The following is an 18,867-nucleotide window of genomic DNA, read 5'->3' as shown; positions in this document are numbered from 1 at the left end:
TTTATAAAGGATGTTTGAATCACACTTTTTTGACCAGCTAAGCTATGGAAGCCTTCCTGAACATGATTACAGCCTAGAGGGACCAAGTTTTGGGTTAGGAAGATAGTAAATTGTTAGCTTAGTTAAGTATTAGTGTAGGCATTTCTGTCATTAAATACACATTTACAGTCATTCAGTTTTATAAACTCCTATTAAAAGTGAATTTGATAAGAAAAAAAGGATCAATTAAAAAAAATATTGATCAAAGCAGTTTGTGCATCTAGCAATACTATATTTTTTGTTTTGAAGTAACACCTTGAATATTTTGGTGTAGTGAAGTAATTCCCTGATTCTTAACTTTATGGTTGAGTAGTAGATCCTTATTATCTGATTTATTACTTGGTCTAATTTTATCAAATTATTTGTATTTCTTTAGCATTTCTTTTGCCTTTAGCAAATTTAGTGTTAATAGATCTTTTAATTTGTCTAAAAACTGACCAAGTACACTGCTTGATTCAACTACTTTACCTTATTTTTATACATACTTATTTTAGGAAAACAACTGTTATACCAACTGGTCTTTCTACAAAGCTGAATAGTTTTTTTTTATCATTTGCTTATTAATTTGTTTACTATATTTTGTAATCTAATAATTTTTGGAATATATTATTTATAAAGTTATAAATTGTTTATTAATTAAATATTAGTAAATTGATTTGAACTCTTGGTTATAAAGCTACTCTATTTTACTTTGTTTTGATTCTCTTTTATGCTTTCTTTCAAATCAGCCCGTGAAACATGAACATTAAACTAACATCATGGAAGTATTGTTAATAATGAACCAATCATTTCATCTATCAAAGTGCAAGGGATATACAGACCAACCACTTCACATCTTCATGAGGTGTTCCATGCTCTCAAATTTATCAATCAAGATGTCAATGATAATGATTAGAAGATTGAAGATAATTGGATTTGAAACTACTCATGTTGCAAACAAACCTCCAAAATGAGGGCTGGTAAGATTGGACAAACTTGAAGAATTAATATAGCAGAAGCTGTGGACATTATTAGAAGATCCAGAAACTTAGTTCTTGATCTTCTTTCAAGAGTTAGATTTTTTGTTTATAATTCAAAACTTACTTTTGATTAGGTAGAAATTCATAGTGTGCAATTGTTTCTGTTTTCTTTCTTTTTAATATTAAGCTTTAACTGAAATTATTATTTTTTTTCAGTGAATTCAAACCATTTTGGAGAGAAGCTTACACTTCCCTAGACAGAAAGAAATTTGACATAAAGTTACTATGGATTCTGATACTATTGTGTCTGCTGTAAAGGATCAATAATTTGATGTATATGAAGACTTGCTACTCCTATTTTAATAAAGTATTAATCATTGCTATATTAAATACTTTTTGAAGCTTACCTAATCACAAATTCTACAAGGAAAATGGTTCTATGAGCAAAAATTCCCATGCCGGAACAATCAGATGTCAAAAGGGTTGGAGGTAACATTAAATGCAACGGATGTAATGAACAGTATTCAGTTGATTGTCTGGTACATCATGCTGAGAATTTCCTCTACCCTGCATTTTTGTCATTCATTCAGCCTATTTAATTGTATTTTACCTACTAGTGGGAAGGGAAAGGGCATTGTTAAATATTTATGTTATGCTATAAATTAAATATTTATAACCCAAATGTTTAAATGGTTAAGTTGGCATTACAATGATTCATAATTTTTATATTGAATTTTGCATGACATAGGCTTTTCATTATGACTTGCTTAAGTAATAATAAAACACTTATAGAAAATGGTGTAAACCTGTACATATCATGCCCAAGATCAAGCCTGCTGAGGAACCCAACTGTAATAATGATACAAGTAAGGTGCTGCACTACAATGTGGAAGAGAGGGAATTGAAGTTGGTGTGCAGTCCTAATCTTCCAGAGAAAACTTTTGTTAGAAAACTAATCAATAGTTTATTAGTGCAATTTATTTATTCTGAATTTATTTTAGTTTCTTCTTGTATTTTTTCATGTATGTAAGTGATTTGTGTGTTTTTTACCTGTGTAAATGAATGTATTAATTATAAATATTCCAATCCAAACAATTTCACAATGCCTTCCCCATCAAAATCATGGTCAAACAGTAAGCATAAACTTGGAATCAAGAAGTCCTAGAGAACCAAGTCTCCGTGTACCTGTTGCCCATATTGTAAAGCTCTAAGAAGAGTAATTATGGAAAACACCTACAGAGCACCATGCATCCACCTGATAAAGCAGCTGTCTTCAACCTGGATTTTAGACCTACCCACTCCATGGGACCCATAACCCTTTATTACCAGGATACCCTCATTGGGACCACCCTGCTAGCGTATTCACCCACAGTTAATGTTCTGCCCCCTGCAATTTCACCACTTCCACCCTACTACCCTTATAAATTCATCTACCCTAAGACACATGATGTCCACCCCAAGAAACAACATTAACACATAGAGAAATTTAAATACTGAGTCTTATGTTTAGATATTTACTCAATTACCTTTCTTACTTATTAACCCTATCTATTTATCTATGTTTAAAAAGAATTATATTTATGAAAATTAAAACTTATTAAAACTTTTAAAAAAATAAATGATTGTTCTTTAATCAACAGTCATCTTATTGTTTTCCTGACATTTTGCAGTGTAACACTGCAACAAGTAAATAGCATGGGAAAATGGAGACCCTGTCATAACAAAATTAATAAGGTTGTTCTGTGATAAAATGTGTTGCATCATGGAATAATTTCTTAGATCTTTCTTGGTTTTCTATACTTTTCATGCAGGTAAAATTTTAAATAATTTGTGTTTTCTCGCAAAGATTAGATGGAGGCATTCCTGTTCTGGTACTCCATGCACCTAGGCAGATTTAGGAGACAGTGCCAGAAATTAAATGGAGCACCAGTTGACAGAACATTGCAAGGAAATGTTGGAGGCCTTACCCATAGAGAGACCCTAAAATTGTCCAGTTTAGGAGTGTTTTTGATGGTAAGAACAAGCAGGAATTGAGGCATCACTATCTTAAATTGCTTAAACTAATTTGATTATTTGTATTTATATATGCTACTATGTTCATGTTGATGTTATTATTTTAATAATTGTTATTAATTATGTTTAATGACAATTCTATTTAATTTACATAGTGATGATTAGGATTTCAAGCCAGTGTTTCTTTTTGAAAATTATTATTTTCAAAACTCAACTTAAGCCCTGGTGATAGGAATGCTGGAAAGTTTTGTTCAATGTTATGTGATTATCTTATCAGACTAAACCGATGTAGATTTGAGCGCGGTGAACCATTTTTAACTATACCTGATATTAGTTATCAATTTGAGTCTTTGTAGGGGCAAAAAAAAGTTTAAAGATTTACGTATGCCTGATTCTAGTAATCGTTTCATAAACAAGATTTCAAACCAATCTCGTTCTCAAACTGCTTCAAAACAAAACCACCTAGGCCAAAAGATAGGTACTAATGAAGGTCAAATTTGCCAATATATTAATGAAGGTTCTTGTACACGACTTCAGTTGGAAAGTGGTAAGAAATGCTAGGGCTAAAAAATTCAACAGGGTAAAAATAAAGTGAAGTTAGATGTATTTTTCCACTGCAAATTAAAATAAATTCTAGCCAATTCATATCATGTTTTATTTAAAATATATAATAAGAAAAGTAATAAATTAGTATAATTCTTAAGATATTTTATTTAGTAAGTATATTAAATGTACTTCTTCAATTAAAGATTTAATATTTAATAAAATATCTTTATTTCAGTTTTATTTATAAAGATGTCGCTCCCTTCTCTCCCTAAGGAGTTTTTTGATTATTTTATTTCATTTTATAAAATCTAACATATAATTATGTGGGTTTATAATTACAAAAAAATTGGGGGGGGGGATGAATTTTTTTTTTTTTTGGGGGAGGGTATTTTTATTTTTTTGGGGGGTTGGGTGTGTCCCACCCCCCAAGAAAATAGTTATAAACCTTTCCATGACCTATGAGAAGCTACCCTGTAAAGGAGAATCTGAATGGTTTAGCGGTTAGCGAGATCCTTTGCTACAAACAAACAGACAGACAGACATCGTTCTACTATGTATTATAGATAATTATATGTTGGTTTGTATTTTTAACGACAGAGAAATAAGCAAGTCGTATATATAAGCCTAGATTACATTCATTGGTATTTGAAATTGGGAAAAACAGTTTTCTGGAACATCACGGGTAAAACATTATGGTTCATAATTATATAACATAATATTATCAGTATTATTTTAAACAATATAAACAATTTAACTTAATAAACAAATCTTACTTTTAATTCTCTCCATTTAAACAAATAACTGTCCCCATAACTATGACGCTAACTTACACTATTGAACATTGTGTGTCCTTTCCCTACCTACTAATGAGTTGCACAAAATCCCTATAAATTAGGTTGGATGAACAACATCAATGGGTGGAAGTTCCCCATTGTAGAAAAGGTTCTATGCTATAACAATAGCTAAAAGAGATTTTAGTTCTATGCGTAAATGTAACACACCATGCTTGTATTCACAAATAAACAATTACTTAATACAAATCATACAGAAACAAGCTTTTATAACCTTTGGATTTTCATTTGTTTACATTTTAATAACCGGTTTTATAATTATATTTAAGTTGGAAAATAAGACACTAATATATCACTTATTAATTGTCGGATCTTTTTTTTAATGTTTTAGTAAGATTTAACAAAATTAGACCGTATTATAACTTGATAATTATTTTACGTCTTTAATCATCAAAGGGGTAAATCTATTAGAGTTAATGACAAGTGACTAATCACAAATTATACAGCATTCCCCGAACAAGATTGGTGTCTTTATATTTTAATGGATCTTTTGGGTCATATTTGGAATCTCTATCACTCCCTCCAACACTGCCTGGAACATTTTTACCTTCTTTCTTAAACTGAATGCAAACTTGTCAAGGTGACCAGGTTCTTTTATTGACCTCTTTAGTAGGCTCCAGGCCTTCTCTGGCTATGCCAGTATCAACCTCTCCAAAACACTGTTGTTCTTTAAAACTGTATAGGATGCCAGCAGTTGATAGAAACTGTAATTGTCAGCTTTCTCCACACTGAGAACTTCCACACTCTCCTCATCCAAATCTTCGTCAATAATATCAGAACATCTTCTTGACTTCTCCCTTCTCCATTTTCTTATCATAGGAAACCTTGTCCCAGATGAGGGAACAAGGGACAGATATCAAATTTTTACAGAATACCTATTCCAGCATCTAAACCTTCTATTCTGGTGTAGTGATTGGTTGTGCTAAACACTTTGTAAGGAGGGTTCTTGTTCATGACTCCGTACACCTGTTCATATGCAGAGGGAATGAACTTGCACACATCCTCCATGCTGAGCTTAGATACTTCCTTGGTTGCATCTACATCAGGGAAATTCTGAAGTAACAGCAGAACAAAAAATGACTTGATACAATTTCTTGTACTAATAAGCAAATCACGGGTGTGCAATCTGTAAACATTTGGAAGCTTATCAAAGCTAAGATGATGGAAAGGTGAGTTTGATAGAATCTCCTCCTGGCAGACTAGACCACCTGTGAACACCTAATTCATTAATGGAACTGACCAAGCATACTTAACCCAAATGCCTGAATAACGAAACATTTCTCAAAGGTTAATAGTATATGGCTTCACTGGCTTGCCGTTAGCTACAGATATTTTCCATTGATGCATGTGATAGAGCCATTTACCAAAATGCAGACAGCATGCTTGCCTCACAGGTTTTGTATCCTGGCCCATACAATTTAGAAGAAACGCTGCAGCAAGTCAACATGGACAAACAACACTAACCACAATGCCCTGGATTGTGCCTAAGATGTACATACATTGATACACTGAATGGCAGCCAAAAACAATCTACTCTTTTCAACCATGTGTCAAAGATACCAGGTTTGAAAGAGGATTTTAATTTGGTTATCACATTCCTAGTCACTTTATAGAAAATTTTCCAGAGTCATTACCAACATGGGAAAATGAAAACCCTGACACGTAGCAGGTTCCTCATATATTGGCTGATTAGGAGGCATTTCTACAGGATACTCTGGCAGTGCTCTATGCACTTAGGCAGATTTGGGAGGGAAATTACTAGTAGGCAACAGTAAGGTGCTTCACTGCAACATGGATGAAAGAGAATTGGAGACCTAATCAACAAGAGTAAACATTCACTATGTATGAGAAGCCCATTAGTCTTCATCCTGTTAGATAATAATATATTTAATCTACATGAGAATCTGCCTACTTTTCATCAAACTAATCAAGATGTTAATGATACTGGTAATATCAAAAATATAATTTTGATATTATTAAAGAAATGATATATATAATTGTAATAAAAAACTACCTATGTCGCAAACAAACATTCAACAATAAAATCTGAAGGTGATGTTAAACCTTGCCAACATGTGAATGAGAATGGAAAATACTCTCCTCCTGAGTGCATGAAGTCCTGCCAGTGTTTCCTTGGGACAATGCCTTCACCTAATCCATAAATTAATGGACCTGCTATGCATCAGGGTCTTCATGTGGCCAAGCCACATTTCTCCATGCCTCCACCTTATTCACTAATGTTTAATGATGTTGCAGTTTATCAGTACTATAGCTGTGCCTGGCCTAAACCCTGCCATCCAACTGCTCTTGGATCATTCAACACCCTCTTCTTTCTGAGGCATTAGAGCTATTTGCATATATTATAAAAAACAAGTGTTCTATGCATCCATTGCACCCCAGCTTTTAAGAGTGATAATGTATTCTGTAGTGAAGGAATTAAGCTCTCAAAGCTGTGCATTTCTGGGCTCTCTTGAAAAAAGTTTCCTTGCTGGACAAATTCCAGACTCATTCAATAATATTTTTAAACCAATGTTATCCAACAGAGTAATGAAATTAAAAGTACCTTTACCTAAACATAAAGCTCTAGAAACTTTTCCTAATGTTTGCTTTGTTAAAATATGGAACAACCTAGACACTACTATAAGGTGTGCTAAAACTAAAAATTCCACTAAACATCTCATCAAAAAGAAAGCTTTAGATAAATATAATAGTTTTAATTGTAATAAGCAAAAATGTTCTGTCTGTAAAAATAATTAAAATTTGCCTTAATTTACTCTAAAAATTTAAATTTCTCTAACCCCACTGTATCATAGTGTAAATAGCATCATTAATACCTTACTATTTGTCATTCTATTTAAACCTGTTTATATGTATATATCCAATATAATTATCTGATTAAAATTTCTATGTAGCTAGAAACATTAAAAAATTATTTGAATATGTTTGTCTTAAATCGGTACTTCCAGCTTTTGCAATGGCCAACCCAGGTTATGAAAGTACCAAACTATGCTTAAAATTATGTAAATATTTGTAAGAAATATTATTATCATTTTGTATGCTTATGTTGAAATACATCTATCTATCTCTTCTGCCTTCCAAATTGATAAATAACATTGCACTTTATTCTTAGCTGTAGGTGCTTCTCCTGCAATTGACTTCATCCTTGCACTCATCCTCAATGGTAATCACATCAATGGGCTCATCTTATATCTCTGGTCTATAGCTTAATTCCCCCTTTCTTATCTAGGTAAACAAGGTGAGAGGGCAACTCATCCAGTAATTTTTTCGTAAATTTGTCTTGAACCATCAATCCAGATTTCTTGCATATTGGACACTTAATCATGCTGTAGTGGTTCTAGGTGAGGTAGAAGATTGTATCAGTGCTGGCCACTGTAACTAGAGTGTGTCCAGCCCAATTGCTTAGTCCAATAGAAATAGAAGAGTAGAAGAATATTCTGAACCCTTTTTTCGTCAAATCTAAGAGAGAACATTCCTAGCAGACAAAAGTATTGTTTACTTTCGACTCAAGCTGATGTGGATTCTTAAAAAATGATAGACTCGCTATTCGATAGTGAGGCAAAATTATTTTTGTGAAAAATCATCCAAAAGCACATTAAAAATCTACAAAAATTAAACAAAATCATATGTTAATAACCCTCTTAAGATTTTATTTCATTTTTGTAAATTTTTTTATTCGATTTTGGAGGATTTTTCACAAAAAATAATTTTGCCTCACCAGCGAGTTGCCAGCCTAACTTTTTTTTTAAGAATCCAACTTTGTTTCAAGCTTTCAAATTGTAAACGAAATTTTTGGGCAATTAATTCTGATTCCGCAAAGCTTTCTACTAAGAAAATATACTGTTAACAGCTGACTTTTATGTATGTATGAAATGAAAAAAAACATGCCTTCGTAGGAAAATGTGTACATAATTTCAACCAATGAGATCCAATGTAAATTCCGATGCGATTCTCCTATTGGCTCAATCAGACATTCCCTCTCTTTCTTAGTACCTTTATTCTTAGTCCCTTGTTGGATGAAGAGAACAAGATTTGTTCTTTTTGTCAGAAAGTTGTGACTTTATCAAAACCATTGGAAAATTTTTTAGTGGCAACTTAAAGATTTTTTGTGTGCTACTTTCATTTCATTAAAACAATATCTGCTTATTCTCTTTTTATGTCTTTTATAATTTAATTATAATCTTTATAGTTCTACAAATTTATTTATTTTTATCTTATAATGTGTAAATTAAATCAATATGATTTATGTCATTTAGACTGAAGAGGGTGCAATGTCCATCAAAATATATTTCAATAAACAATGACTAAAAAGTATCAAAGACTTTTTCACTCAGTGAATTTATCATATCATAATCATATTTAAATACCTACAGGGGGGGGGGGGGGTTAGTGAAATTTTCACACACTTTAAAATCCTAAAGATCTAAGACAATATTATCTAATACATTTTTTGCACCATTATTCTTTTACTGGAAATAATCCTTAACAGAACCTATAGAAGAAAGAAACACGGCCATCCAAATTATTGATGAGGATTTTGTCCACATGCCTGAAACACTCATGCTTGCATTTGATATTTTTTTTCATTGTGTCATCCTGCTAGGAAATATATGGCTAAAGAGTGGAAAAGGAGCATTTGAGGTCTGCCAGTTTGAGAATCTAAGATATCTTGGCTGGAAGATTAGGTGTCTAAATTAAAATTATAGATATTGTAGTGCATGGAATCTTTTATATGTATTAAAGTCTTAATTTAGAAAAAAAGCTATTCCAGAGATCTTAAGTGTTCATAGTGTTGTTGTAACCTGTGATTCCCTGGTGTTGCACTGTACTCCATTCACACTCTAAACAGGTGTTTTATAATTAGCGAGAAATGCCTGGCTTTCGACAATTTTCAATCTATTTTTATGAATAATCTATGTAATTTTAAATTTTAATTAAGGAAAGAAAAAACTTTATGTTAAATAATAGGTATTTTTACACATTTTATCAAAAAAATTAATTTTCCGACTTTTAGTACTCTAAACAGAACCGGTTTTCCCTTGTTTATGATTATTCAACGAGCAATTCACATACCATATTCCATTGCGTTCTACAAGAGAAAACAGTGTGTTCACAATACAGTGAATTTAGTTTATAGTAATATTATATCCAAATTGTTTTTTGTTTGTCTATAGATTAATTTTACTTCAATTCTCCTAGTTTTTGCATATTAAATACTTCTCTAAGTTTTCTTTGATAAAGAGGGGGGGTTAAATTAACAATTTGTATTTTTAAAGGATAAACCAATTCAGAAGAAGGATGTTTGAATCACTGTCTGTTGACCAGCTAAGCTATGGAGGCCTTCCTGAACATGATTACAGCCTAGAGGGACCAATTTTTGGGTAAGGAAGATAGTAAATTGTTAGCTTAGTTAAGTATTAGTGTAGGCCTTTCTGTCATCTAATACATATTTACATTAATTCAGTTTTATAAACTGTCTATTTAAAATGAATTTGATAAGAGAAAAATGATTAATTAAAAAAAACTATTGATCAAAGCAGTTTGTGCATCTAGCAATACTATATATTTGTTGTTTTGAAATAACAACTTGATGATTATTTTGGTGTAGTGAAGTAATTCCCTGATTCTTAATTTTATGGTTGAGTGGTAGATCCTTAATCTGATTTAATTACTTTATCTAATATTTATTTTAATTATTTGTATTTCTTTAGCATTTCTTTTGCCTTTAGCGAATTTAGAGTTAATAAATCTTTAATTTGTCTAAAAACTGACCAAGTACACTGCTGGATTCACCTATTTTACTTTATTATTATACATACTTATTTCAGGAAAACAACTGTTATACCAATTAAACTTTCTACAAAGCTGAAAAGTTTTTTTTTGTTATTTGCTTAATACATTAATTTGTTTACTATATTTTGTAATCTAATAATTTTTGAAATATATTATTTATAAAGTCATGAATTGTTTATTAATTAAATATTGGTAAATTGATTTGAACTCTTGGTTATTAAGCTACTCTATTTTACTTTGATTTAATTGTCTTTTTACTTTCTTTCAAAACAGCAGAATTCCAAAGGTAGGAATCAATAAAATTTTTGTTACGTTATCCCTTTTTTGCAGATTTTCAGATTTTTATGGATTTGTTGAATAGTCGCAATTTCTTGTATTGTCCAAAGAATAGGATTCCTCTTTATTTTGCTTCAGAACTATTTGTTTTATTCTGTTGTGAAATTCCGTTTATTCCTGGATTTTGGAGTGAATTGTTTCATGCCATTTCCATATAAAATGTTGACTGAGCTCTGGAAAAATCTAAATGCTGATATCAGAAAATGAAGACCTACGATTGGGACACCTTTTAGCCAGCTCTTTAACACAGCATCTCCTTAAACATGCCATAGATGGGTTAGAATGTTGATTTGTATCATGGTAGAAATGGCAATGAATAGACCAAGATATTTTCTCATTTTCTTCAAATTGGCCTATTTCAAATACACCTGCTAAGCGTCATGGTCATAACAATCTTCTAAAATAATACCTTTCGAAAGGCTAGTTTTGAGGCATAATTTGTTGAAATTATGATTTTATAATATATTTGAAACATAATTGTCTCATAATAGGTTTTCCAATTTTATAAAGTAATGTTAGTGTGCTTATAATGGATTCATGTCATGTTACAAATAAAGCTATGAGTACTGAATATTAATTAACCCTCCCCCCCATTATACTTCCATAGCTAAGCCACACACACAACTCTCATTCTGTAGAAACAAAGGATTCATAATTCTTTTCCTATGTAAGTTCGAACAAGATAATCATTGAATAATTAAGAATATAAATCAAGTTGAAAAAAATTGCGAAACCTTTCTCACATATCTCTATATTCCTATTATTTTTACTTTTTAGCATGAATGACAGACAAAATAAATAACAAACGCTTATTAGTATAGAGAATCTTCAAATTAAAATTCAGCCGTCTATCTTAATAAACAGCCAAGAAAATACAGACGATGTGCAATATAGAGTAGCTTCGGTACTATAACATTAATATCAATACAAAACACAAAACAGTAATTTAATTTTATTATTTTATGCCATAACATATAACTTAATAAAAGATTGTTATGTCTCCTCCTATTATTACCACTGTGATACCGGTGATGATTAAAAACAAGACATTCCAGGGGATCATATTTGGCAAACATTCTTATATATTTAGAAGTAACTGCTCCAGTAACAGGTTGACAGGTACAGGCACTGGTTGTCTTGCAAAACTATCACCAAGACCATTGATTCTCCAGAAAGGTACTACATATGAGTAATATGCATGTGATAGATGTGTCAAAATTACCAAGGCTAAAATATAATTAAGTTATTAATCATCATGAAAATTATAAATTAGTTAATAGTTTTTTTGTTTTAAAAATGTTTATTTTCCATCAATTCTCTGCTGTTCGCCTTGTTCCTGGTCAACAATCCCTTCAAGGTCAGGTAGCTGCTGTCATTTGCATATTCTTTAACTTTTCAGAGGATTTGAAGGCAAATGTACATTTGCTCTCTGTACATCTTTGATATCTGCGCAATATTAATAATCTTTGCAACTCTGATGTTTATTTCTATCATTGTTTTCTTATATCTTCCGTATATGAATTGTTTAAGAATGTAGGCCCTAGCTTACATAATTAAGGACTATTACCTAAAACAGTAAAAAATTCTAATTCATTTTAAAAATGTATTTACAAGATAGCAAAATATTAACCCTTAACAGTCGGGCCCCTTGCCGCACCTTAATCAGTCGGGGGGGGGGGGGGGCGTTCAACGCCCCCCCTCATTATCTCAGTTCCTATTAGAGCTAGAGAGCTAAAATTTTTTGTGCAAGTCCCCTTTGTTATGGTGAATTTCCGACCTTAAGTAAGTCAAGGTCAATTTCCGCTTTCTTCACCTTTTTATTTAACAACCTTTGTTTTTAGGTCCTTTTTTACTTAAAAATTTCAAACGGCTGTAATTTTTTTATTTTTAAAGCTAGAAGAAAATTTTTTTTGCAGAAAATGTTTATTTTATTTAAATTTTATTTTTTAAATATCAAAACATAAGTTTCAGCGGCCGCAGCTGTACTTGGCAGCTGCCAGCCGCCGCAGCCGGCGGTCGGCGGGAAAACGGCGGCGGATCTTTATGAAATTTTAATACATTATGAAGACATGTAAGAAAAGCTTAAGTTTAAAATTTGAAGTCTCTAAGTCAAAAATTGCGGCCACAGGAGCATTTTAAAGATTTCTGGAGACCTGGAGGATCAGGACCTGCAGGATCATACCTGGAACCTGAAATTGACTTGAACATTTAATGTATGTGTATGGACTGTATTTAATATGATGATGTACTACTAGAGGATATTTTAGTATTTTGGTAAGATAAAATGCTTTGTTTAAATCAAAAACAAATTTTTGTTCTTTACCTGGATGACCCAGCCAGGTTTGCTGGCATCCTGTGCCCGCCAGGATGGAGATATTCAAAAAATTCCAACTCTCAGTTATGTGTCATACCCATACCTAAAAAGTCAAGCAGTTTGGGCTCTTTATCTTTCACACACAGAAAATGAGATAGAAAAAACCGGATGGGGGACGCCCCCCCCCCCCCCCCCGACCGTTAAGGGTTAACAATAAAAATATAAAAAAAGTAAACTTTACAAATAATGGATTTTAGCAGCAAGATGAAGATAAGTGAGTACATTTAATTTATAGGGGTATTTCAGGTTAATACAGTGTGTTTTTTTATGAGAACTTTTTTTAAAGCAATTTTACCCCACTTTAATTTAATGATTAATGACTTATTTTCTTTGTTTTTTAAGGCAAGTAATAGAACAACAAAAAAATATTTCAGTTTTTATTTAAAAAGTCCAGTAAAATCTAAATTTCAAAACTTAGGTGTCAACATATAAAAATGGTTTTCGCGCATTTTTCTTAAAAAAATGGATTTCTGTAGTCAACTTTGGGGGGCCAGTACTCCCTCCCTGGTTGAGATATGACCTTCAAACTTTGATATGTTCTAGTACATGTCCCTAATAGTATCTGTATACATTTTAGCTCTATATCTCAACTTAGAAGTGTTTAGCAGCCATTCTTGCAAAAGGTTGATTATTTGAGCATAAGAAAAATGCGCTAAAACCATTTTTAGATGTTGACACCTAAGTTTTGAATTTAGATTTACTGTACTTTTTAAATAAAAACTGAAATATTTTTTGTTGTTCCATTAATTGCCTTAAAAACGAAGAAAATAAGTCATTAATCATTAAATTCTGATAACTAATAAGTGGGGTAAAATTGCTTTCAAAAAAGTTCTCAAAAAAAAACACACTGTACTAGGGCTGGCCCAACAGTGTACACTTTATCTAGGCACATAGACATAGGACATAAAAATCTATGCTTGGGTGTTATGAGTTTTCCTGTATTGAAACTCACTCTCAGTCATCTACATTTTTATCATCCTCAAATGATATATTAACCAGGTACTATGCCTGCCACTAAGACACCTGCCCTTGAAGCCTTCAACATTTCCTTTTTTAAGTGCCACTAGCAACTATTTGCATTATGTACATAAAGCTGTTCTTTCCATCCATAGCACTTGTACAGTATCCTCTTTTTTATCTGGGCTTGGTGCCAGCCATTTTGCCAAGTCAAACATCTTACAATTAGTATTGTTATGTGCTATTTGTCCATCACTAGTGGCTATGCCCCTAGAGGCCTCTAGAGGCACTTGAGGAGGGGGGAGTGGAATTTGAAAACCCAATTTCTTATTTTAGTTTTTAAAAGAAAAAGTAAAAAATATATTTTAGGGGTAAAATATTTTTTAAAAAGGGTTAAGTTTAGTTTAAAAATTTAAAAAAAATATTTTTTGTGGGGTTATTTATCATTTTTAGGGGGGTTGGGGGTGTTTCAACCCCCAAGAAAATAGATTTAAACCTTTCAGGGACAGAGAAGCTACCCTGCTAAGGAGAAAATGATCAGTTCAGCGATTAGCGAGATCCTTCAATACAGACAAACATCCTGCTACTTTAGTATAAGGATTGCAGGTCATTAACCGCAGTAGGTTGGTTGACTTTTGTGAGAGGTAGATAAATGAGGATAAGCAATACCAACAGTTTTCAAAATGGCTAGATAGAATTTGCAATAGTGCAAAAAACTAATAAAACAAGGGTAAAATTATACAAAGGTGTATCAATCTCATAAGCTATTAAAATGTAATTGTTTCATACCAAGTTTTTGAAGTTGTGCCATCAGTTCTAAGTTGGAAAAGTTTATGATTGCAATGTTTTTTTGCAATAAGGTGCCAATTAATTAATTCAGCCTTCCTTTGGTACTGTCTTAAAGGTTTAAAGTGCCATGATTAGTAGACTTTATAGAAAATGGTATTTTGGAATAGGTGCATTTCTCAAGTGCATGGATTAGCCTCCTCTTCAGCCAATTCATTATACACTGACCATCCAGGTCTTCATAAGGCCCTTGCCACAATCTAACATAGAAAACTCAGAAACCCTAAGATTCTTCCACCAAATTAACCAATGGAAAAATTCCTCTATCAAAATACAATATTGCAGTTACCAGGCAATGTGCCATTCTTAAAATGTTAGGGTTCAAAATCATTGGCAGATGCATTTAATGCATTGAGGCTTTCAAGATATTGTAAGTGATGGATTACTTTAATGAACAGCATTAATGCATGGAGATGTATTATTCTTTGAGGATTATTTGCTACATGAGCAGTTTCATTTTCATCATTCTTGAACTTTTTAGAGGATTTGTAGGCAAATGCACATTTGATGTCTTTGTACATTTTCTGTAATCAAAATTAATGTTATCTTTGTTCTTATTTCTGTTTCAGAAATGTTAGCTCTAGTGCAATTAAATAAGTTTTAATACTTAAAACATAAAACAAGTTTTTTCTTTTAATGGGAGGTATCAGAAAAAAACGATAAAAAGATCCATAGATGTTATACTATATTTATGCAAGTATTTATTCTACCTTAACACTGATAAATCTCATCTGTTGAAAGTAAGTTTTTTTCCTAAGGTCAAGCTGGGGGATCATTCCATTTTATTATCATTGAGGAGATGAAAGCAATGAATGATATATCCCTAGGACTGTTCTGTCAAAAATTTCATAGCTGATTCCATTTATGTGAAGATAATTTTATACTTCTTTCTTCAGAGACGGCAATTCATTGATTTCAATTTTGTCCCCATAATGCAAGAGATCTAAAAAGCTTATTTTAAGAATAATACTGTTCTGTGTCTAAGTGAATTGAATTAAGCTTAGTCAGTTTATACATAAAATATTTACATGATAGCAAAATATTAACAATTACTATATAAAAAAGCATAAATTAATAATTCTACCAATAAATAATAAATGAAAGATTTTATGACTGATGTAAAGGGGCAAATTGGTGCAGCATGGGACATGGAGAAGAAAGCCAGTATATTCATTATTGCTTAATATTTCTTCAATGGCCATTGTGCCAATTGCAGGACACAATCAGACTTGGCCCTCAATTCTTGCTACATGAGTAGTTTCATTTCCAATTATTTATGCACCACTTTCTTTATAATTGGCCAATCATGGTGCTATTTGAGGGGCACAATTGGGCCTTACCATCTGATCCTCATTATTCCCCAGGACTTAGGTTTGCAGTCTTATAGTCACGTTTTGCTATAATAGAAAAAGTCTATATGAAAATTTCTAGCTTGCGCTTTTTAGGGAAAATCCTCAAAATATTTTTTTTTTATTTTTGCCAAAAAAAAGTTTTCAAAAAGATAAACATTTTTAACATGCATAGTATGGTTTTAAGGTTTATTGAAAATGTGTGTTTAATTTTGATATAGTCAGTTTTTTTAGCAAATATTAACAAAAGATAATAATACTACTTAGAATGGCACAACAATTTGCAAAATAAATTACATGTAAACATTATTTTATTTTCAAAAACCTAGAATTTAAATAGCCTTCCTGTACCATGTTATGCCATGCTGAAGGCAAACCTAAGATTACCTATGGCTCTTTTATTATAGTGAGGCAACCTCTTGCTTGATGGACAACAAAGTCAACTTAAAGCTGTTCTTTCCATCCATAGCACTTGAATAGTGTCCTAGGTAATGACTGGATTTAATGCTGATCATTATGCCATTTGCAGGACACAATCTGGACAGCCTATCATGCCATCATTAAGCTCCAGGCATTCTCTTATTAGTGAAGGAATGAGGTTCTCAACACATAGCAGTTAAGAGTAGCTCTTTGACTGATTGAAGATGAAATTAATTTAAAACATTTATTAACAATATTACAAAAATTAACAATAACTATTTAAAGTATACACTAATACAAATATTAGACAATAAAAAAAATTAGAAAAATTCAGGTATTTCCCATGGCAGGGCTTTACTTGGTTGATTGTTTTACTCATAAGTAAACTCTCCACAGGTGTGATCTCTTGTGGTAGTGGATTCTCAAATTTTAGTTGTGATGAAAACATCTGTATTTTCTATTAGACATAAAAAATTCCCACCCCTTTTATTACAATTAGTACAAAAAATAAAGAGAAAAGCACTTGTTTGTCGTTTAGGACACAAAAATTTCGCCTTTGCTAGGTTTTATTCTGCCATGTTGCAATTACCAGGCACTTTAACTGTGCTTTGCTGTAACTCAACTATGAACACAACTTCTCTTCAAGCTCTAAATACTTTCTTTTAAATGAGGCATGTTGGACAATAAGGTCAATTAAAGCTGTTCTTTCCATCCATTGCACTTGAACAGTGTCCTGGTTGTTGACTTGAATTCATGCTGGCCATTGTGCCATTTGCAGGAGACAATCTGGACAGCCCATCTTCCTCATAATGCTCCAGGCATAATTGGAGGTGGGAGGTTCAAAAATTTTAAAATTTGAGAAAAAAAATTTCTAAGAAAACACTTTTAAAACTTTGGCTAATCAGCGCCTGGAAGTCAGATTCAAGATAGTTTTAGTTAAATGAATCCTCAATACTATTTCCAGAATGACATGCATAAAGGTACAACTGTGGAATTGACTATCTGCTGTTAGTGAGTCCATAATGTTATTGGGAAGACAACTAATACAAATGCACATCTAGAGTATACATAGTTTTGTTTGTCTGTTGGTCGGTCATGCTTAAAAATACATAAACAATTAGGTATTAAAAAGGTTTTTGTGATTTTTGTTGATTCTAAACATCTGCATTGAATCCCACTATGTTCGTTTGTAAATTTGTTTGCTCCATGCTGGATGTTGTCATCCTTGGTTTAGAATTATATATACTTTTCAAACGGAAAATTAACAAGTTATGTTTTATTGTTTATATTAGTAGTAGTTTTGTTTTAGATTTTAGCATGTAAATTAAATGTGAGTTTGAAAATTGTTAATGTAAGTATTAGCAAGAATAATTATGTTTAAATGAAGCGCAGAAGTAATAGTCAGTAGCCAGTAAACTCTTGTGGATCTTGAGATATCTGATAAGTTCAAAGACATTGTTTCTGGCTGATCAGTTTATGGCCAAACCAGCAAGACAGGTAGACACCTTGAAAATGGGGAGTTAGTTGTACTTCAACTACTTTTTGAGGCGCAGTAAATGAAATATTTTTGCAAGGAATTGCTCATAATACTGTACACAATGCCATCGAAGGTGATTTGACTTTTGTGTCAGAACCTGAATTGGGACATAGTGCATTTCATTACCCTAGGTTAGGTAACTTCTTTTCACTTTTCAATAAAATCTAAAATGCAGCCGTTTTTGCAGGAGGTACCATTTTCTGTGAAAATTTTAGAGGAAAATTAAACAGTTTTTAGTTAATTTCTACTTCTATTTTCAACTGAAGAAAAAATCCTTTTGTGTATATACAGAATCATTGTTGTTACTTAATCTTATCAACAAAAAAAATTTAAAAACTAACCCATAATAGCCGATTTTTCATTTTGTTCAATATGGGTAAAATAAAAATATTACCATCTCCAAAGGGTTAAAATCAAAATTTCAAAGCTCTAAAATGTTGTTCATCGAAAATAAATATCAGTTTATAAGGACTTTTTGCATCCATCTTCTCATTTAACAGGGGAAAAAACCAAAAATAGAATCTATTTTTTCAGTGTTGACATAAAAAAAGCATTTGATAAAAAACGATAAAAAAAATTATTTTTTAAAAGTGCTAAAAAGTAATACAGACTATTCAGTCTTTACCTCTGACATTGAAATAGATGTAAAAAAAGTCAATTTAGTATAGCAGCCAATTAAAATAAATTTTCTTATGGAAATTCTCATCAGAGCATTACTGATAAACCAAGGTCTTATTGGATAACATACTAAATGCTCCTTTAAAAAGTTGTATTCTATGAGAAAATCATGTTTTGAAACGGACATTTCAAATTAAAGAGTAGCTTCAAG

This window comes from Acartia tonsa, chromosome 7, assembly GCF_053477335.1.
Source record: "Acartia tonsa isolate MP-2025a chromosome 7, ASM5347733v1, whole genome shotgun sequence".
Classification (NCBI taxonomy): domain Eukaryota; kingdom Metazoa; phylum Arthropoda; class Copepoda; order Calanoida; family Acartiidae; genus Acartia; species Acartia tonsa.
This window is presented reverse-complemented; position numbering follows the sequence as displayed.